At 43.4% G+C, this 22073-nt stretch overlaps 1 long non-coding RNA gene across 2 annotated transcripts in view; it reads right to left on the bottom strand.

The window, feature by feature from the left end:
* The window catches only part of LOC115944165 (uncharacterized), an 89552-nt gene extending 84260 nt beyond the window's left edge, over positions 1-5292 (bottom strand). The window contains exons 1-3 of one of the 2 annotated variants that reach the window (XR_014140065.1): positions 5195-5292; positions 4566-4628; positions 4155-4202 (exon numbers count right to left, since the gene is read on the bottom strand). This is a non-coding gene — a long non-coding RNA (uncharacterized LOC115944165). The remainder of the gene's footprint in view (positions 1-4154; positions 4203-4565; positions 4629-5194) is intronic. The other variant, XR_014140066.1, reaches the window with a different exon arrangement.
* Between the last annotated feature and the right edge of the window lie 16781 nt (positions 5293-22073).

Below are 22073 nucleotides of genomic sequence, written 5' to 3' on the forward strand. Positions count from 1 at the left end.
GACAGAATGGGAGAAGATATTTGCAAATGACATATCAGATAAAGGGCTAGTATCCAAAATCTCTAAAGAACTCATCAAACTCAACACCCAAGGAACAAATAATCCAATCAAGAAATGGGCAGGGGCGCCTGAGTGGCTCAGTCGGTTAAGCGTCTGCCTTCGGCTCAGGTCATGATCCCGGGGTCCTGGGATCGAGTCCCGCATCGGGCTCCTTGCTCCACGGGAAGCCTGCTTCTCCCTCTCCCACTCCCCCTGCTTGTGTTCCCTCTCTGACTGTGTCTCTCTCTGTCAAAAAAATAAATAAAATCTTTAAAAAAAAAAAAAAAAGAAATGGGCAGAAGACATAAACAGACATTCCTCCAAAGAAGACATCCAAATGGCCAACAGACACATGAAAAAGTGCTCAACATCACTCAGCATCATGGAAATACAAATCACAACCACAATAAGATACCACCTCACACCAGTCAGAATGGTTAAAATTATTAAGTCAGGAAACGACAGATGTTGGCGAGGACATGGAGAAAGGGGAACCCTCCCACACCGTTGGTGGGAATGCAAGCTGGTGCAGCCACTCTGGAAAATGGTATGGAAGTTCCTCAAAAAGTTGAAAATAGAGTTAATCTACAACCCAGCAATTGCACTACTGGGTATTTACCCCAAAGATAAAAATGTAGGGATCCGAAGGGGTACGTGCACCCCGATGTTTATAGCAGCAATGTCCACAATAGCCAAACTATGGAAAGAGCCCAGATGTTCATCAACAGATGAATGGATAAAGAAGATGTGGTATACACACACACACACACACACACACACAATGGAATATTATGCAGCCATCAAAAAAATGAAATCTTGCCATTTGCAACGATGTGGATGGAACTAGAGGGTATTATGCTAAGTGAAATAAGTCAATCAGAGAAAGACAATTATCATATGATCTCACTGATATGTGGAACTTATGAAACAAGGCAGAGGATCATAAGGGAAGAGAGGAAAAAAATGCTACAAGATGAAACCAGAGAGGGAGACAAACCACAAGAGACTCTTAATCTCAGGAAACAAACTGAGGGCTGCTGGAGGGGAGAGGGGTAGGCAGATGAGGTGGCTGGGTGATGGACACTGGGGAGGGTGTGTGTTATGTAAGACTGATGAATCACAGACCTGTACCTCTGAAACAAATAATACTTTATATGTAAATAATAAAAAAATAGTAATAATAATAATACAAATAAATAAATAAAATACCTCTGGAAAAAAATGATGTATTATACACTTAAAATTCGGTTAAGAGGGTACATTTCGTGCAAAATGTTCTTACAATATTTTTTCAAAAAAAATATACACAAATGTTCATAGTAACACTATTCACAATACCCAAAAAGGCAGAAACAACCCAATGTCCATCACCTGATGAATGGATAAACAAAACTGGTATATCCATACAATGTAATATTATTTGGACACAAAAAGGAATGAAGTACTGATGCAACAACATGATGAACCTCAAAAACATTATGCTAAGTAAAAGAAGCAAGTCATAAAGAACTACATGTTGTATGATTCCATTTATTCCATATTCCATTATGAAATATCCAGAATAGGCAAATCCATAGAGACAGAATACAGATTAGTGACGGCCAGAGGCTGGGAAAGCGCAGAATGGCGAGTGACTTCGTAAAGAATACGGGCTTCCTTCCGGGGTGATGAAAATATTCTGCAACTATGGTGGTGATGGCTCACAATACTGTGATTGAACTAAATGCCATTGAACTGCACACTTAAAAATAGTTAAAATGGCAAATTTTATGCTTGTGCATTTTATCACAATTTTTAAACCCACAATGACATACACTGCACACTTAATAAAATGATTAAAATTAAAAAGACTAAAGGACTAACAGTATCAATTATTGGCAAAGATGTGGAAGAACTAGAACTCTCCACCATAGTGGGAATGTATGTTACTATTACTTTGGAAAACAGTTTGGTGGTTTCTTCTTTTTTTCTTTTTCTTAAAGATTTATTTATTTATTTGAGAGAGAGAGAGAGTGCATGCATGCACAGTGTGGGGACGGGCAGAGGGAGAAAAAGAGAATCTTTTTTTTTTTTAAGAGTTTATTTATTTATTTGACACACAGAGAGAGAGAGAGTACAAGCAGGGGGAGCAGCGGGGAGAGGGAGAAGCAGGCTCCCGCTGAGTAGAGAGCCTGATGTGGGGCTTAGTCCCAGGACCCTGGGATCATGAACTGAGTGAAGGCACGTGCCTAACCGAGTGAGCCATCCAGGTGCCCCAAGAAGAGAGAATCTTAAGCAGACTCCACGCTGAGTGCACAGCATGACACAGGGCTTGATCTCACAACCCTGAGATCACGACCTGAGCCAAAAACAACAGTTGGATGCTTAACCAACTGCACCATCCAGGTGCCACAGTTTGATGGTTTCTTAAAAAGTTCAGCATACACCAACTACTACATGATTCAGCCATTCCTTTCCTAGGTTTCCCAACAGAATGAAAGCATATGTCCACACAAAGACTCATGCACAGATGTTTATAGTAATTTTATTGTAATAGTCAAAAACTGGAAACAACCAAAGTCCATCAAGAGAGGAATGGATAAATTGTGGTATGTCCATATAATGGAATACTAATCAGCAATACACATGCAACAATCTGGAAAATCTCAAAAGAATTATACTGAGTGATGAAAAGCCACATAGAAATGTGGATACACTGTATGATTCCATTTATATAAAATTTTAGGAAATGCAAATTAATCTACTGTGACAAAAGCAGGTCAGTGGTTGCCTGGTGACTAGGTGATAGGGTTGGGTTGCTGGGAAGGGACAGGGAAAGCAAACACAAGGAAAGTTTTGTAGGTAAGGGATATATTCACTACCATAATTGTAATAATTGTTTGACAGGTATATACATATGCCAAAACTTATCAAATTACACACTTTAAATATGTGGGATTTACTGCATTTCAATTATATCTTTTTTTTTTTTTTTTAAGTAGGCTCCATGCCCAATATGGGGCTTGAACTCACAACCCTGAGATTAAGAGTTGTCGGTTCTACCCAGTGAGCCAGTCAGGAGCCCCTAAATTATATCTCAATGAAACTCTTATAAAACATTTTTTAAAGTATATGTCATAAGAGATGTTTAGGGACAAAAATATAAATTAAGCTTATATTTCCTACTAGATTATGCAGTTTTAATATTTTTATCTTTAAATTATTTAAATTTTGTTCCAAAAGATGAAAGTTATGTTTAAAAAATTGACTAGGCACTCAATGTATTATATTGATTGCTCTATGCATGAATGTATGGGTCAGAATAGGCTAGATTAAGCCACAGTAACAAACAGCCTAAATCTGAGTGGCTTAATACCATCGGGGTTTATTTCTTACTCACTCTACATAAACGTAACAGTTGATAGGAGATCACATTCATGGTAATCTCTCTGAGACCCAAGCCAAAAACTCCAACATTCTGAAGTGTTGTCTCAGTGCAGCTGGAGAAGAGAGAACTAAAGAGTGGAGGACCAGCAACTGAATGCTCCAGCCCACAGAGTACTGCTTTACTTCAAGGGGCCAGGGGAGTTGTGCCTCCATGTATCCAGATGTAGAGGAGAAATGGATACTGGTGAACATTAATAATCTACCACAATTTCCTATGACACTAAAAATTATTTCCACACCAACATATGACAAAGGAATTGAAACAACGTACTCCCATGAGCCAGAGATTCTACCCAGAAAAGGTAGAACTGCCAACTCCGTCCACACTTACAAGTTCTCTCAATATGTTGAATGGAAAGACAAAATTCCAGGTAACCCAGGGACAGCTAAGTAGCAACTCTTTTTTACTTTTAAAGTCTCCTAACTGCCTAGAAAATCGGCTCTTTTACACTTGCTTTGCATGCCATCAAATACCTCCACCATTCATTCAGCAGCTGCCCCCTATTATGCCCACGTGTTGAAAACCCGTCAGGTGGGTTCTGCACTCAAAAGGTCTAAACAAGGTAGTATGGGAATACAGAAGAGAACAATGAGGGTTTTTTTAAGGTGTTTTAAACTCTAACCTAGCCACTTTTTTCTGCTTTTGTGATACAAATCTGGGTCCCCACCTTGCCAACTCTGCAGCTTACCAGCTCCATGGCCATAGGCAAATCCCTTCTGAGGCTCAGTTTCCTCACCTGTAAAACGGGAATAATAAGGCTTACCTCCCAAGATTGTTGTGAGAACAAGAATGAGATCATGTCTATGGAAATGCTTTGTAAACTGTAAAGTTTTGTGTCAGCCCAAGTTATCATTACCATCACCATCATCATGGCTGTCTTGCACTGTCTAGAAGGGGAGCCCCAGGGTTGGGGAAGGCCCAGAGGAGAGAGGGGTTCCCAGCCTGACCCTAGACTCTGCTGGAATCAGGGCCTCTCTCTAATTAACTCTTCCTGGCAAAAGTTCCTTGCTGGACATGTTTGCCTACCGGTGAAGAGCCAGGTGAGGTTTCCAGGGGCCGCCCACTGGCCCTGACACACGGGGGAGGAATGGTGACTCACCAGCCCTGTAACAGCCTCGCTGACAGGCCTCTTGGCCCAACCCCTGGCACGGACTGTAGAAGGCTGGCAAGGGTGCAGCAGGGCCATCAGGTTTTCAAGAAGAGAAAAAAAGAGAGGAAGATGGAAAGAGGAAGGGGAAGAAAAAGGAGAGATAAAGGAAAAGAAAGGCACAAAAAGGCAAAAGGAAGAAACGAAGAAAAAGAAAGCAGAATGTGGTTACTTGAGGGGGGTGAGGAAAGAAGTTATTTGATGGATACAGTTTCAATTTTGCAAGATGAAAAAGTTCTGGAGATGAGCTGCACAACGTGAATGGGCTTAACACCACTGTACACTTAGGATGGTAAATTTTGCCACAATTAAAAACAGACCTTAGAAAATTATTTTTTAAAGTGAAGAAATGATAAAGGGGAGGTAGGAGGGAGAGAGAGGAGGAAGGTGGGGAGGGAGGAAGCGATGGAGGGAGAGAAGGATGTAGGGAGGGAGGAAAAGGAAGGAAGGAGAGAGGAGAGGAGGAAGGAAGGAAGGAGGAAGGGATGAAAGGGAAAGGAGATGAAGAAGGGAGGAAAGGGAGGAAACGGAGAAGAAAGAAGGACGAGGAAGGGGGAACAGAACGCCTCGCAGCCGACTACCTGGCAGCGCGCTGGGGGCACGCCGGCTCTCTCCAGTCAACCCCCAGCTCAGGGGCGGGGGACTCGGGCGCCGGGCTGCGCGTGACGTCATCGCGCCGCGCCGCCTCCCCGCCCGCCGCTTCCCGCGTCCCGGCGTTGTGTAACCGCGTGGCGCTGGTACTCGGCCCCACCGGCGGGTCCCGCTCTCCTTGGGTGGCTGCGAGTCCCTTGGTCTTTGGCTTTCTGCCCGGCCAGCCCCGGTGGCGGCAGGAAGACGATAATTGCTCAGAGACGCAGCACTTAATCTGGGCCGGTTGTGCAAGGCGCGCGGGAGGGAGGGCCCCGGGCAGCGGCTCTCACGCCTCAGCGGCCAGGCATGCGCGCGGGGGCGAGGGGCGGACAGGGGGTCCCGGGGGGCGCCTCCGGGTGTTCCCGCTGGAGCAGCCGCCTCCCTCCTCGGGAAAGCGCAGCCGCGTGATCGCGTGATCATCGTTGGAGAAGGGGAGGACCTGGGTTCCCAACCTGGCCCTGCCACCTGCCAAGGGGTGTGATATGGGACAAGTCACTTCACTTCTGGGCCCCAGGTTCCTGTGTGCACTAGGAGTAAAATTACTACCTTTCTTGGTGGTTGTTAGGATTAGGAATAATGCAGGTGAGGCCTAGAGCAGTGCCGGCACACATTAGGTACACATTGATTGGTGGCCATTAATTATTTCTCCTATCACCCACCAAAGGAGCTCACGCTAAAAGTCGATGTGCTGGGCTCTCCCGCCTGGCCCACACACTGTCAATCAAGACCTGGGTTCAAGCTTTGACTGCCAGTGACTTGCTGGACCTTGGGAGATTTGCCTCCATTCTCTGATCTTCAGTTTCCTCTTTCAAAATTGTATGACGAAGGTCCCCACCCCAGTAATCTGTTGGGAGATCTAAATGAGGTAATCCTTGAGAAAATGTGAGGTAAACAGATCTGTATCGGACTCTGCCAACCACTGTCCTTGAAAAATTCCTTTCCCTTGGTTTCCATGACAACAGGCACTCAAAGTTTTCTTCCTACCCCTGGATGTTTCTTCCCAGTCTCTTTGCAGGCTCTCCCTCCCTTACACGTCCCTTAGAAGTTGGTTGTGCCTTGAGGTTCTCTCTTAGGCCATCTGTCTGTTCCTTGATGAGGGGTGAATTGACTGCATCTTCTCTAAGACTTAAGGTTCCAGCAGCCACTGCAGCCCAGATCTCTCTTCTAGAGATCCAAATGTTTACAGGATACCTCCACTCGAATGGATTCACAGGAGCCTCACATTTGGCATGTTCCACGCTGAACATACCATCTTCCTATCACAAAACCATAGGGCAATACCCAGGTTCTCCATCCTCCCCAGGTGGAAAAGAAACCTGAGAGTCATTTTCAAGGCTTCCCTTTTCCCATCCTCCTACTATCCAAACACTAAGTCTGTCCTATCCTTTTACCTTTCTAATGACCCTTTAGTCTGTCTTTTTCCATTCCTGCTGTCATTATCCCAGTCTTGGCCATGGCCATATTGGTCACTTGGGGGATTGCAACAGCCTCCTAACTTGTCACTCTGTCTTCAGTCTTGTCCCCTCCAATCCACTCTCTACACTGAAGCCAGAGCAACCGTCCTAAAATACAAATCTATGTCACCCTACATTGAGTTTTTGCTTATCTCCAATTAAACTGTTAACTAAGTCCTGTTACTTGCCTGCCCTCCAAACTCTAGCCACAGGGAACTTATTTCTGTCCTGAGAGTGCAATGTCTCTGGGCCTTCTCACGTGCTATCTCTCTTTGTTTGGCTCACTCCTACTTATCCTGCAGATCTCCACCTAGGCATTTCCTCTGCATAGCCTTCCCTGACCTCCCCAACCCTTGATTAACAGAAGCACCCCTCCTATTTGCTCTTAACGTGGTAATACATAAACTCATCTCATGGTGAATTTGTTTTGATACAAACTTTTTAGAAAGCAAAAAGAAGTGTGTATCAAAATCTTTTAATATGTTCAAATCTGTCAACCCAGCAATTCCTCTTCTGAGAAATTTAAGAAAGCCTGAAAGATTGTACTTCAAATATTTAAGGACACTGACTTTCATCAGAGTGAAAAATGGAAACAACTGAAAGGTCCAGCAAGGGATTGGTTAAATATCACACCCATACAATGGAATAATTTGCAGCCATTACAAATGGAGAATATGTAATATATGGGAAAATCGTTCATGGTATAATGTTGGGGGGCGCACCTGGGTGGCTCAGTCGTTAAGCGTCTGCCTTCGGCTCAGGTCATGATCCCAGGGTCCTGGGATCGAGCCCCGCATCGGGCTCCCTGCTCTGCGGGAAGCCTGCTTCTCCCTCTCCCACTCCCTGCTGCTTGTGTTCCCTCTCTTGCTATGTCTCTCTCTGTCAAATAAACAAATAAAATCTTTAAAAAAAAAATGTTAGGTGGGGAAAGCAGGTTGCAAGATGCTAGGTATGTATGTACTGCATGGAACTAATTTTTTCATTTAAATTCACATAGAAAAAAGCATCTGGAGAAATATATGCCAAAATGTTAATAATGATCATCTCTAGGTGATGGTATTATAAGAGATTTTAATTTTGTTCACTTTGCTTATCTATGTTTTCTCCCATAGTCCTTTATTTGTTAATTATGTGATTTTTGAAAAAATAAAATAAACGTTTGTTGACTAATTGGGTATTCTTGTCCAGAGGCCTGAGCCAACCTGGCTGGGATAGGTGGACCTCTTGAAGCTCCTTGCCAACTTGAGAGGGGAGGGGCCTGAACACCAGAATAAAAAGCTTCTCACCTGTGCCTGATTCAAATACATAGCAACTGCCAGCAGGAAGGAAAAAACAGTTGCTCTTTTGGTAGACAAGGATACTCGAGGAATTTTCATTCATTGAAGAATTTGGCTTGGAAGTTTCCAGGCTGGTAGTAGAGATTTTCAAATTCCACCCTCTCACCTTGGAATTGGGGAACTAAAAACCCAAAGACGTTGGTGACTTGCCAAACCTGCCAGATCACACAGGAAGGTAATGGCAGAGCTGGAATTCAAACATATTTCCTCACTCCCTGGTTCCTGTTCGTTCCACTCTATGTTTCCACCCCCACGCCCAGCAACTAACACCAAGACTACCCTACCACACACAAACAAACACACACACACATACACACACACACACACACAGAGGCAAGCTGCTACATTTTCATCCAAAGTCCATATATCCAGGAAGCAGACCACCCTTGGATTCACTTACTTTTTACCATGAAGGTCTCTCACATTAATCCTTGAGAAGTTGACCCACTTAAATGGCCCACCAAGTTCTGTTGTAAAGAATATCCAACTCAGTAACGATTACATCCCAAACTCCACAGTTTTCTGTAGATCTTCCTCTGCATGAAGCACTTTTCCATAAGGTATTCTCTTTTATTTTTATATTTTTATTTTACTCTCCTAGTAGCTCTACAATGCAGGTATAACTGTCCTTTTGCCCTGTGAGGAAACTGAGAATCAAGGAGGTTAAATACTTTGTCAAGGTCACATCCATAATTGCCACAGTCGGGATTCAAACTCCCACTTGCAGTAGACCCTGCCTGTACCAGTCTGGACCTGTTTCCCTGGTCCACACTGCCATGCCAGAGCAGATGTCCCTTTTTATAGTCTGTTGAGACTATTACATTTTTGAAACTCACAGGAAATCAGAGCTAAAGAGACCTTGGAGATCCTCATTTCACATTTCCACATTTTATCCCATTCTTCAAGCAAACCATGTTGCACAGAGTACTTTACACCATGAACTATGGGCAGAGGACCTAAACTTAAACCCTGGTTCTGCCACTTACTAGTTGTGTGACTTTGGGAAAGTTACTTAACCTCTCTGTGCCTCAGATTCCTCATCTGCAGAGTGCGGATAATAATACTATTTAGCTCATAGAACTGTTACAAGGATTAAATGAGTTGCAATGTGAAAGTACACGAAACAGTGCTTGGCACAAGGTAAGCTCTCCATAAATAGTTTTTGTCATCATCATTACTATACTATTATACTACTTCTAAGAGCTTATGATGTACCAGGTGTTAAGAGAGTGAGTGGGAAAACAAAGATGACATAGACACTGTCCTCTCCTCAGGGAACTCGTGGCATGGAAGGAGAATGCCAAAACCATGTATTATTACATTTTAATAATGTGGTAAATGCAATGACATAGATTTGTGTGGACACTCCAGGAATGTGTGTGACTTGCTCAAGGCAGCAGCAAAGTTAGGACTTAAGCCAGGGTATCCTGAGCCTCCTTCCATCCCACCTCACTGATAGGGGGAATCTGCACATGGCACAGAACAGGTATGACCCAAAGCCTTTCCACAAGGCACCAAACAGAAACTCCTAAGGCCGTGTAACTTATGTGTAGATATAGGCAATAAACATTTGCTGAATGAGTCAGTGAGTCAAAGACATTGGTGAGAACACAGCCAACTTTTTCCTAAGCTCTCACCTCCTCAATGTACAGACATGAGGCAGTGGCATAGGATGAAATAGCAGTGAGCCCGGGGGGGGGGGGGTTTACCCCCTCTTCCTCCTCAAAAAGGTGGTATATTGGGACACCACCATTCGCTGGCTCCTCTTTCACCATAGCTGTTTCTGATGCCCTCAAGGTAAATGTTTAGCTCATTCAATTCAATCACTTCCACAATTACATGTCATTTATATGTGCTGGAATCTGTAGAGATAAAGGTGAATCAGCCCCAGTTCCTGCCCTCAGGGAGCTTGAATTCCAAAAGAGGAAATAAACCGTGACAAATTGCTATCTTGCAAGGTAGAAAGTGCTTGGCGCCCCAAGAAAAGGACAGACCAAAGACAACCAGAATCCAAATAGTAAGAGCTTACATGGATAATGTGGCAGGCTGAATAATGGCCCCCAAAGAGGTCCACATGCTGATCCCTGGGACCTGTGAATATTATTTTATATGGCAAAGGGTCTTTGCAGGTGTGATGAAGTTAATAATCTTGAAATGGGGAGATTATCCTGTATTATCTGGGTGGGCCCTAAATGTAATCACAAATACCCTTGCAAGAGGGAGGCAGTGGGAGACTTGACTGCAGAGAAGTGAGAATGAAAGCAAGAGATTAGAATGATTCCAGGAAGGGGCCATGAGCTAGGGAATGCAGGCTGCCTCCAGAAGCTAGAAGAGAAAAGGAGATGGATTCTCCCCTAGATCACCTTGAAGGAAACAGCCCTGCCAACACCTTGAAATTAGTCCAGTGAAACTATTTCTGACTTCTGGCCTCTGGAACTTAAGGCAATAAATTCCTGTTGTTTTAAGCCACCAAGTCAATGGTGATTCATTTTGGCAGCCATGGGAAACTAATACAGATAGTTTGCTGATGAGATGTCAGGCACTCTAACTGGGTTTGACACATGAATTCTACAGTCAGACTGCCTTGGTTCAAGTCCATTTACCATCTGTGCAGCTTTGGTCAACGTACCTCTCTGGGCTTCAGTTCCCTCATTTACAGAAGAGAAATAATATTTAGCACCCCTCCCATGGTGTGAGGAATAATGTGAAGGAGATATTACTAATGCTCACTATTATTTGGTTCTTCTTTCCTTCCATAGGAGTCTGCACTTTCTGCTCCCTTGCAGAAAGGTGGCACCATGTGACCACATGTAGTGAGAGAGAGACTGAGAGACAGAGAGAGAGACAGCATGAGTGGGGTGAGGGGCAGAGGGAGAAACAGACTCCCCGCTGAGCAGGGACCCCAATGCAGGGCTTGTCATGACCTGAGCCGAAGGTAGATGCTTAACCGACTGAGCCACTCAGGCACCCCTAAATAAATAAATCTTTTAAAAAAATAAATTAAAAAATAATAAAAAGGGTCATAGGAAAAAAATAATAAAAGTGGTCATAGGAATAGTGTGAAACACATGGGTATGTGTGACATGGATTCCCCAGAGCATATGTGCAGACCACCCAAAAAGGCACTAGAATGACCCATCTATATGCTGCCTACAGGAGACTCACTTTAGACATTAAGACACCTGCAGATTGAAAGTGAGGGGATGAAAATCTTTACCATGCAGATGCAACAAAAAGAAAGCTGGGGTAACAAGAGACAAAGAAGGATACTACATGATGATTAAGGGAACAATCCAACAAGAGGATATAATAATTGTAAATACCTATGCACCAACATGGGAGCACCTAAATACATAAGGCAACTACTAGCAGACATAAAGGAAGAAATTGACAGTAATACAATAATAGTAGGGGACTTTAAGACCCCACTTACATCAATGGACAGATCAACCAGACAGAAAACCAACAAGGAAACACTGGACCAGATGGACCTAACAGATATATTCAGGACATACCATCCAAAAACAGCAGTATGCACATTTCTTTTCAAGTGCACATGGAACACTCTCCAGAACAGATCACATATTAGGCCACAAAACAAGCCTCAACAAATATAAAAAGATCAAAGTCATACCATGCATCTTTTCTGACCACAATGGTATGAAACTAGAAATCAACCACAAGAAAAAATCTGGAAAGGACATAAATACATGGAGGCTAAATAACATGCTACTAAACAATGAATGGGTCAATCAAGAAATCAAAGAGAACATTTTTTTAAAGGCACTGGGATGAACTTAGTTATTATAATGACTAATTAATTAATTTGGCAAATGATACTGGGTTTCCATCTGAAGTTTCTTTTTAGAATAAATTTATGTTTAAAAAAAGTAAGTTGAGGGCGCCTGGGTGGCTCAGTCGTTAAGCGTCTGCCTTTGGCTCAGGTCATGGCTCAGGGATCGAGTCCCACATCAGGCTCCCTGCTCAGCAGGAATCCTGCTTCTCCCTCTCCCACTCCCCCTGCTTGTGTTCCTGCTCTCGCTATCTCTCTCTCTGTCAAATAAATAAATAAAATCTGAAAAAAATAAAAATAAATAAAAAAATAAAAAAAGTAAGTTGAGGGGCACCTGGGTGGCCGAGTTAGTTAAGCATCCGACTCTTGATCTCAGTTCAGGTCTCCATCTCAGGGTTGTGAGTTCAAGCCCTGCATTGAGCTCCACCCTGGTGGTGGAGCCAACTTAAAAAAAAAAAAAAAAAGAGTAAGTTGATTTAAAGACAAAATATTGATTAAACAATTTCATGGTAGCTTGTGAATATGGCAAAAATTGTAAGGGAGGAATCAAAGACTAAAATCTAGGCAACTTTCCTGGAACAGTGAAAAGAACATGGGCTTTGAGTCATACAGGCCAGGGCTTGAATCCAGTTCCTCCACATGCTGGCAGTGTGAACTCAATCAAATTGCTCAAGCTTCAGAGATGGTTTCCTTATTGTTTTTTAATGGGGATCATTATCCCTTCTTCATAAGGATCAGGTTGGTGCGAGGATTATGACTAACTTTCACCATTATTGACCTTGTATTTTTCCCTCTTATTGTTACCTGTGGGTCTTGATCCAATTTGTAAATTGGTTGCCAATCTGAACCACATTCCCAGAAGGCCTGGCCAGGCTCTGGAGAGATAGAGCCTATCAGGGCCCACTTCCTGCCCTCCAGGAGCTCCTAGCCTCGTGGGACAACTGACCTAGACTCAAAGATCCACAGTCCACAACCAAAGCGCTGTAGGGAGACAGACAGATACAGTGGCAGGAGACACTGAGATGATTGAGGCTCACCAAGGAGAGCCATGGTGCCAGAGGTGAGTCTCAAGCCCTGTGTTAATGTTCAACAGGCAGATGTGGGTAGGGAATGTATACTAGCTTACCTCGCCTCTCTAAGCCTCAGTTTCCTCTTTTGTAAAATACAAATAATACCACCTACCTTTTGCCATTTTACTGTGAGGATTAAGTAGGATAAAACATGGGAAGCACCTACAACAGTGCTAGGTTCATATGAGGCACTGGGTAATGGAGGCAATTACTTTACTATTATGCTGGATAATAAGGCCCCAGTGGGTGGCCCCCTTCCATAATGGAATTATCTTCTCCTTCCCTGTGACTCACCTCCAGGAGCTGGCCCAGGGGAGGGGATGTCCCAGGCTCCTGGGCAGGTTGGAACCATCAAGCTCCTTAGAGTAAGGCCTTTATTCACAAGAGATCAGTGCTCATGGCACCTCATCCCATGGCCCCCATTCTGCAAACATAAATGCTAGGTCCCCAAGAGAGGGAACACTTTTTTCCCCAGTGTCACAGCTGGTCCTTAAGTCCAGATTTCTACCATCTAAGAAGAAAAAGACTATGCCTCTGAGTCAACCCCAGGTCCTCAAAAGCCTGCTATATAGGAGCCCAGAGAGAACTGCTGAGAAGAGGCAGGAGTGTAGGGTGATGGAGACATGGGTTCAAATCCACCCAATTGCTGTCTGAACCAGGATCACAGCCCTTTTCCCCTCTGGGGCTCAGTGTTCTAAGACTGGGCGGGGTGGGCTTAGACTCCCACCCATGGCTGACTTTCAAAAAAGCACCAGGAAAGCATAAACCAATCAGAGCAGACATTGACAGTGTCCTGTGGTCCCTTCCTGGGCTAGGCATGAACACTGCTTGTGGGGGACATATACAACATGCAGAGTGTACAGTACGTGTTCTTGAAGAGAAAATGGGTCAACTGCACATCTCTCTCCCCTTCTATCCACCTCCCCTCAAGTGCCTAGCCCTCTGCCTGATACTTGCTGGCTCCACCTCAAGGTCAAATGTGTGTCCTGCAAGTCCCTCTTCCTGAAGAAGGTCCGTCTTCCCAAAAAAGAGGCAAGGACCTCATGATTTTTTCTTAAGCCTATTGAAGTATAATTTATATACTATAAAATTCATTTAAAGTGTACAATTCAATGATTTATAACATAAATTTACAGAGTTGTGCAACCATCACCATAGTCCAGTTTTGGAACATTTCCAGCATCCCACTAAGATCCCTCATGCCCATCACTTCTCATTTCTATCCAGTCCGAGGCAATCACTAATCTGCCTTCCATTTCTACAAATGTGCTTTTTCTGGTTATTTCATATAAATGGAACCATATAACATGTGGTGTTTTGTGTCTGGCTTCTTTCATTTAGCATCATGTTTTTGGAGGTTCATCCATGTTGCAGCAGGTGTCAGGACTTCCTTCCTTGTCTTATTCATTTCAGTGCCTGGCCCAGTAAGTGCTCAGTAAGAGGCTGAAGAATCTCACATGAAGACCAGAGGCCATTCCAAAAGGAGGGCAGCTACCAGCCAAAGAAATTCCAGTCAGCCTCCAAGGTCCTGTGGATGACGTGCCGATGCCCATGCCCACTGCCAATGATGCGAATATAGCAATTTGTTTTTAAACCTGTAATTGTACACCAGTTGAATTGTCATGCCCTCAGCTTCAGAGGTGTGCTGCTGCATCCCATCCATTTATTTTGAATTTGCCCTTATTCCCCCCTCACCTTGGCTCTGAGAGCCACGGTGACTCATTGCTCTGCAATTAACTCTTCTTCTTCAAGCCGGAATCGCCTGAACTAGTTGAAGAAGAACAACACTCCAAATCCAACCTTGTCTCCAACTGTTACTGTAGAACTGACTATCTCTCCCTTCAAGTCTGTAAATTTTTGCTTCATATATTTTGGGACTCTTTTTTCAGGTGTGTATATGTTTATAATTGCTACATAATTTAATACTTTCTGATGGATTGAATTTTTTATCAAGATATATTGTCCTTCTCTGTCTCTTGAAATCTTTTTGACTTAAAATCTATTTGTTTCCAAAAGCACCAGCAACAAAAACAAAAAATAAACAAGTGGAACTATATCAAACTACTAAGTTTCTGCACAGCAAAGGAAACAGTTGACAAAATGAAAAGGCAACCTATGGAATGGAAGAAAATATTTGCAAACCATAGGTCTGATAAGGACTTAATATCTAAAATATATAAGAAACTCATACAACTCAACAGCAAAAAACAAGATTTTTTCAGGGGCAAATGACCTGAATAGACATTTTTCCAAAGAAGACATACAAACGGCCAACAGAGACATGAAAAATACCCAACATCACTAATCATCAGGGAAATGCAAATCAAAACCACAATGACATACTACCTCACATCTCTTAGGATGGCTATTTTCAAAAAGTCAAAAGATAACAAGAGTTGGTGAGGATGGAACCCTTGTGCACTGTTGGTGGGAATGTAAATTGGTACAGCCATTATGGAAAACAGTATGGTGTTCCCTCAAAAAGTTAAAGACAGAACTACCATATGATCCAGCGATTCCACTTCTGGGTATTTAGCCAAGGGAAATAAAATCACTGTCTTGAAGAGATAGCTGCACTCCCATGTTAATTGCAGCACTATTTACAATAGCCAGGATATGGAAACAACCTAAATATCCACTGACAGATGAATGGATAAAGAAAATGTGGCATGTAAACACAATGGAATAAGATTCAGCCTTTAAAAAAAAAAAAAAAAAAAAGGAAATCCTGCCATTTGCAACAACAAAGATAAACCTGAAGGATATTATGCTAAGTGAAATAATCCAGACACAGAAAGACAAATATCACATGATTTCACTTATATGTAGGATCAAAAAAACAAAAAAGTGGAACTCATGGTAATGAAGAACAGGATTACCTGGGGCTGGGGGGTGGGGGGAAAAGAGAGATCTTGATCAAAGGGTACACACTTTCAGTTATAAGATAAATAAGTTCTGTAGACCTAATGTACAGTATGGTGACTGTAGTTAATAATAACATATTATATACCATACTTGAAATTTGTAAGAGAGTAGATCCCAAGTATTTTCACACACACACAATGGGTAACTATGAGAGGTGATGAATATATTAATTAATTTGATTATGGTAAAAAAAATCACATTGTATAACTTAAAAATACACAATTTTGTCAAAAATTTAAACTTTCTTTTTTTTTTTTTTAAAGATTTTATTTATTCATTTGAGAGGGAGAGAGACAGAGAAAGCACAAGTGGGGGAGAGGCAGAAGGAGAGGGAGAAGCAGACTCCTGGCTGAGCTGGGAGTCTGACGTGGGGCTCGATCCCAGGACCTGGAGATCATGACCTGAGCAGAAGGCAGATGCTTAACCATCTGAGCCACCCAGGTGCCCCCAAAATTTAAACTTTCTTAAAAATGTATTTTGTCCAATAATAATACAGCCACCCCCGCTCTCTTTTGCTCACTATTTGTATACAGTATCTTGCTTAATAGCATCAGGTGCCTGCTTCCGCAGGACAACCCCTAAACCTGGTGTACCCAAAATGCTGCTCCAGGTCTCCCTGAGTCTTGGTTCTGTGACTATTCAGAAATTTTCTGTTTCTCTTTCCTATGAATCCTTACAATAATCCATTAGCAAATCAATCCCTTAAACTCATTTCTTGCCACCTGAAATTACCGGAGCTTAGTAATGAGGATAAGAACAACAACAAGAAATCTGTAAGATAGGAGTGAGTCCACTCATGGAGACATATGTGGTACATCTAAGATGCTGTGAAGGACCTTCAAGTCAATTATTCATTCATTCCTTCATTTTACAGCCCCTGAGTACTCATTCCATGCCAAGTCCTAAGCTGGACATAGCATTGAGTCATTAGTAGCCCCTGCTATCTAAGATTTAGAGGATGATGCAGACAAGCAGGGCCATTTTAAGACATTCATAGGCTATACCTCAGTCTCCTTATCTCTGAAATGGGGATAATAGCACAACACCACAGGGCTACCATACAGATTAAATTAATTAAAAATGTGTAAAATGCTTAGAATAGTGAATAGTACATGTAAGCACTTAATAAATATTACCTATCATCAATCATCAACATCATCATCACCAGCCTTAATTACTCTGTCTTTGGAACTGGATCTCATCAGTTAAAATTAAAAATTTTTACTCTAAAAACAGATTTTAGTATAAACATTTTTACTATAAAGTAGGACATTTTAGTAATTTTTCTTTAGAACTTATGATTCATTTCAGATATGCTCATTTCTTTTTACATTTGGGAGCCCAGATATCTTTGGAAAGCCCTTGGAAAGGTCTTAAGTCCCATACCTCAGGACTCCAGGGGATAAAGTGGCCCCACCCAGAGTGACCACGTAGGGCTGCACAGGTTGTTTTAACTGCACAACTCTAAGGGAAACCAATCTCATTGACTATGAAGTGACTGTCCCCCACCCCAATGCCCAGAGATGTGTACTACAGCAGCCCTGGTCCTGCAGGTGAGGAAACCAAGGACTGCCACACAATGCAATAAAGACCACTTCCAATTGGGAGAAAAGAGAAGGCTTTATGGAGGGTTGACATCTGAGCCAAGTCTCGAAGAGTAGAAAGATTTCAGTCCATGAGATGCTGTGAGAAGGGCATTCCAAGCAGAAGAAGTAATAAGAGCAAAGGCAAGGGGATAGATACATTTGGGGAAGAGTGAGTCATTCTTTTTGGTCAGAGTAAAGGATGGGGGTGGAGTGGAGAATGAAATGAGTTTGGAGAGAGATAAATGATCCAGATCAAGGAGGGCTTTGAATACAGGCTTACAGTTGAAACTGCTAGGTAGGCAATGAGAAGTCACTGCAGGTTTCTGGGGAAGGAAGTATCATAATCAGGGCTGTACCTTAGCAAAGGCCCTCTGACAGCTGGTGTGGGAGGTGCGCTGGAGGGGGCAGAGGATGGAAGCAGGAGACCAGGAAGAAGATGGTTACAACGGTCCAGTGGCTGATAGGAAGGATAGAGAAGAGGGCCAGGATTAGAGTGATGTTGGGGAGGTAGAGTGGACACTGCCCAGTTCAGATGGCCACCAGGGCAGGTATAGTGGACCTAACTCAAACCCCCAGCCCCGCGTGGCTCCTCACCCTAAGGCAGGTCAGGTCCACAGGCTGCAGCCCCCCTCTCACCAGAGCTTCTGATGGCCAGGATTGATTGGTTGATTTGCAGAGGTGTTTCAGGCCAACAGCTAGAGATCTTGGCTTCGTTGGATCAAACCCACGATGTCATGCTGGCACCTCAGCTTGCTGGCTGGAGACTTGGAGCCAAGACTGGAGCCAAGACCCAGAATTAACAGCACCACCGGGGTGGAGGCAAAAGTTGGGAAGAAAATATGAGACAAAGATTCTGGGACCACGGGCACTGAGGACACATATACGACAGCATTTTGTATCCCACATCTATTAGGCCACTTCTGGAGCCCTGTGTCTGTCTAGCCCCATGCTCTGCGAGGGCTGCAGGTTGGAGTGTGCCACTTCACCCCTGTGAGAATGGCTACAGAATGGCTGTACTCAGACAGCTAATAACAAGCATCAACTTCCCGTGGCTGCCATAACAAAGGAGCACAAAGCAAATGGCTTAAAACAACAGAATTTTATTATCTCATGGTTCGAGTAGCTAGAGGTCCAAAACCAAGGTTTGGTAGCGTCACCCTCCCGCCAGAGGATGTCGAAGAGTTTGAATCCATTCCTTATCGCTTCTGGTGGCTGTCAGCATTCCTTGGCTTGTGGCTGCTCACTCCAGTCTTTGCCCAATCTTCACATGGCCTTCTCTTCTTCTCTTTGTGTCTCTCCTCTGTGTGTTTTTTAAAAGGATGTTTATCATCGGATTAGGGTTCTCCTGGGTAATCCAGGATGATGGTGCATATAATATAATAATATTATTAATATTCAACATTATTTGAATAGGAATTTTAAAGTATTTTTAAGGATAAGTAATGGGATGCCAATGAAGAATTTCCTAAGGGCAGTAAAGGGAAGGGAAAATTCTTCTATACCCTTAAATTCTTCCAGCTGGACTAAGAAATAAATTTACACGAACAGAGTAACAAAAGAAAAGAACCAAAGTTTTATTATGTGTGCATGGAAGCTCAATAATGAAACTGAAACCTAAGGAAATGTCCAAGACAGGTGGTTTTTATACTTTTTAGACAAAGAAAATAAATCTGTGAGGAATTGACAGGACAAAGAAAACTTAACTTTGGGAGCTTCAATTAGTAAGGAATTCCAAACAGAATTTGGGCTGGGGTAGTAAATTAGTTGAAAGTACAGGGCTGTTTATATGGCCTTTGGGTTCTAAATTTCCCATCTCTGGTGACAAGGATGTCTCTTTACCTCCTGGTACAGCGAGAGTACCTTTCACAGGGGAGATTTATTTCCTCTTTTCACGGGCAAAGAGAAAGATCTGAATGTCCTTCTTGCATAGATAGTCTCTTAAATAACTTATTTAAAATAACCAATGTGCCAAAGTGGCCCATCTTGGGGTAGCCTGTGCTTGGCCCCTACAGCAGCAAGGTGCGAGAATATCTGGAGACAGGGTATGCATCTGGAAAAGCATCACTGAGATTGACAGGGAAGCTCCGTTTACTGGGCAGGCATGATTTATCCCGTCCAGCGAGGCCAATGCAGGACACCCAAAGCTTGGGAAATATGCTTGGTGAGTGAATGAATGAATGAATGAATGACCTTGAGAGCTGCTCAGGAGGCTGATACTAACTGTTGGGAGAAGTGATGGACTGGTTCTTGGGACAGAGTGTATGAGTCCCAGGAGTATGTATATGTGTTTCTCTGTGTGTGTGTGTGTGTGCTCATGTACATGTGTGTAGGTGGGGCTGAGAAGGCAGGAGGAAGAGACAGCAGCCTTTGATAGGCTGGTAAGGGAAAGATCTAAAGAAAGGTTAGAGAAGAAGGGGCTGGCCAAGGACTTCTCCCTCACTGGACTCATCCAAGCAGCTTGGACTTGGTCATTCCCTCAGCTTGGACCTCCCTCAGCTAACTCGGTGTAGGTACGAGCTGGTAGTCACCAGTAAGTCTGTGGAGAGTCCAGCCATCCACCCCAGCTCCTGCCTTCCAGCCCCTCCCAGGCTGTACCTTATGCCTACCCACTCCGTCTTCAGTGTTCTGTCTTCTCTCCCTTTGCCTGAAGTTTGGGCTTCCTGTAGACAAATCATGTCTACTAGCTGCTTTGCCTCCATTGTTTCATTTCATGCCCCCAGCATGACCTTTACCATGATTATCCCCTGAGGCATAATTATATATATATTTTGTCCTGTCAATTCCTCACAGATTTATTTTCTTTGTCTAAAAAGTATAAAAACCACCTGTCTTGGACATATATATATATGTATGTATGTATGTATGTATTTGGTCTTTACCTCAGGTTCCTGGCACAGAGCTCCTAAAACCTTTGAAATTTCCTGAGTGATTGGGGGTGATAGGAGTATCTTTTGTTATTCATAATAAGCTCCTTTTAACCTTACCTGAGTGTATGCTAATGAGGTCACTCTTGGGGGTGGGGGTGCAAATAGCTTGAGGACAGGGTTGGTCACCAGAAAGACCTAGGCATTGATTAGAAGGGTGAAACTTTCAGCCCTACCTTTTCACCTCTGACCCTCTGGTGGCTGGGAGTCAGGCTGGGGATTGAGTTCAATCACCAATAGCCAACGATTTAATCAATTATATGTAATGAAACCCCCATTTAAAAAAAATAAAAGGCAGTCAGTTGAGCGTCTGCCTTCAGCTTGGGTCATGATCCCAGGGTCCTGGAATTGAGCCCTGTATCGGGCTCCCTGCTCGGTGGGGAGTCTGCTTCTCCCTCTCCCTCTGCTACTCCCTGTCTCTTTCTCTCTGTCAAATAAATAAATCTTAAAAAAAAAAAACAACTAAAAAATGGGTTCAGAGAGCTCCTGAGTTGGTGAATATATCAAGGTGCTGGGATGGTGCCCTCCACAATCCATGGGGACAGAAGTCTCTCTACTCAGGACGCTTGGATCTCACCCTATGTACCTCCTCATCTGGCTGCTCATTTACATCCTTTACAGTAAACTGTAGTAGTAAGTACAGTATTCTCTGGAATGAGAGAGTTGTTCTAGCTCATTATTGCCATCTGGGAATCCCTGACTTTATAGCCAAGTCTGGCAGAAGTGCAGATAAGCGGAGGGCCCACTACTTGGAATGGCCTCTGAAGACAGGGCAGTACTGTGGGGCTGAGCCCTCAACAGGTGGAGTCTGACGCTAGCTCTGGGTGGTCAGGGTTAGAACTGAAGGAATCATAGGACACCTAGTTGGTGTCAGTGACTTGGAGCAGCGATGTTGGAGACACAATGCATCTGGTGTCAGTGGAGGACAAAAAGCCCTCATTCCCATTTTGCAGATGAGGATTCTGAGACTTGGAGAGGGAATATGTATCATCCAGAGTCATATCCCTGGTAAGGGCTAAGTGAGGGGTCTGCTGGACTGAGTTGAAGTCCTAAATTTGCCATTAACGCCCTCAATTTCCACACAGGTAAGGTGGGGTTAGGGATCCCTGCCCTCTTCCCTCATTGAGTAGCTTCAAGGAGTCATTGAGATAACTGATGTGGAACCACTCTATAGATTGGGGAGACAAGAATTGTAGGACAAGGGGCACCTCGGTGGCTCAGTCAGTTAAGCGTCACCTTTGGCTCAGGTCATAATCTCAGAGTTCTGGAATCGAGCCCCTTTGGGCTCCCTGCTCTGTGGGCAGTCTCCTTCTCGCTCTCCCTCTACCCCTGCCCCACCTCTCCCCCCACTCAAATAAATAAATAAAATCTTAAAAAAGAATTGCAGCATGAAAGGATCCCGATGTAGGTTCAAATCCCAGCTTCTCTGTTCATTTCCTGGGTGACCATGTAGAAGTTAACTTCTCTGGACTTGTTTCCTTACCTACAAAATGAGGGAGATACTACTGACCAGGGAGGATTTTAGATATCAGATGTCAGGCTCTCAGTACACTCCCTGATACAGGAAGCTCTAGTACCTCTGGTAATAGCTGAATGCTAAGTCCAGGAACTTACTAACCATAGCAATTTTTTAAAAAAGTTTTAACCAAAAGACAGAAAGACATAGAGTCAAAACCAGATTGATATCAGGAAATGTCATTTATATGGAAATAAGAGAATTCTGAATAAACAAAACTGGCCA

This window comes from Leptonychotes weddellii, chromosome 14 (assembly GCF_054177405.1).
Source record: "Leptonychotes weddellii isolate Sample4059 chromosome 14, ASM5417740v2, whole genome shotgun sequence".
Taxonomy (NCBI): Eukaryota; Metazoa; Chordata; class Mammalia; order Carnivora; family Phocidae; genus Leptonychotes; species Leptonychotes weddellii.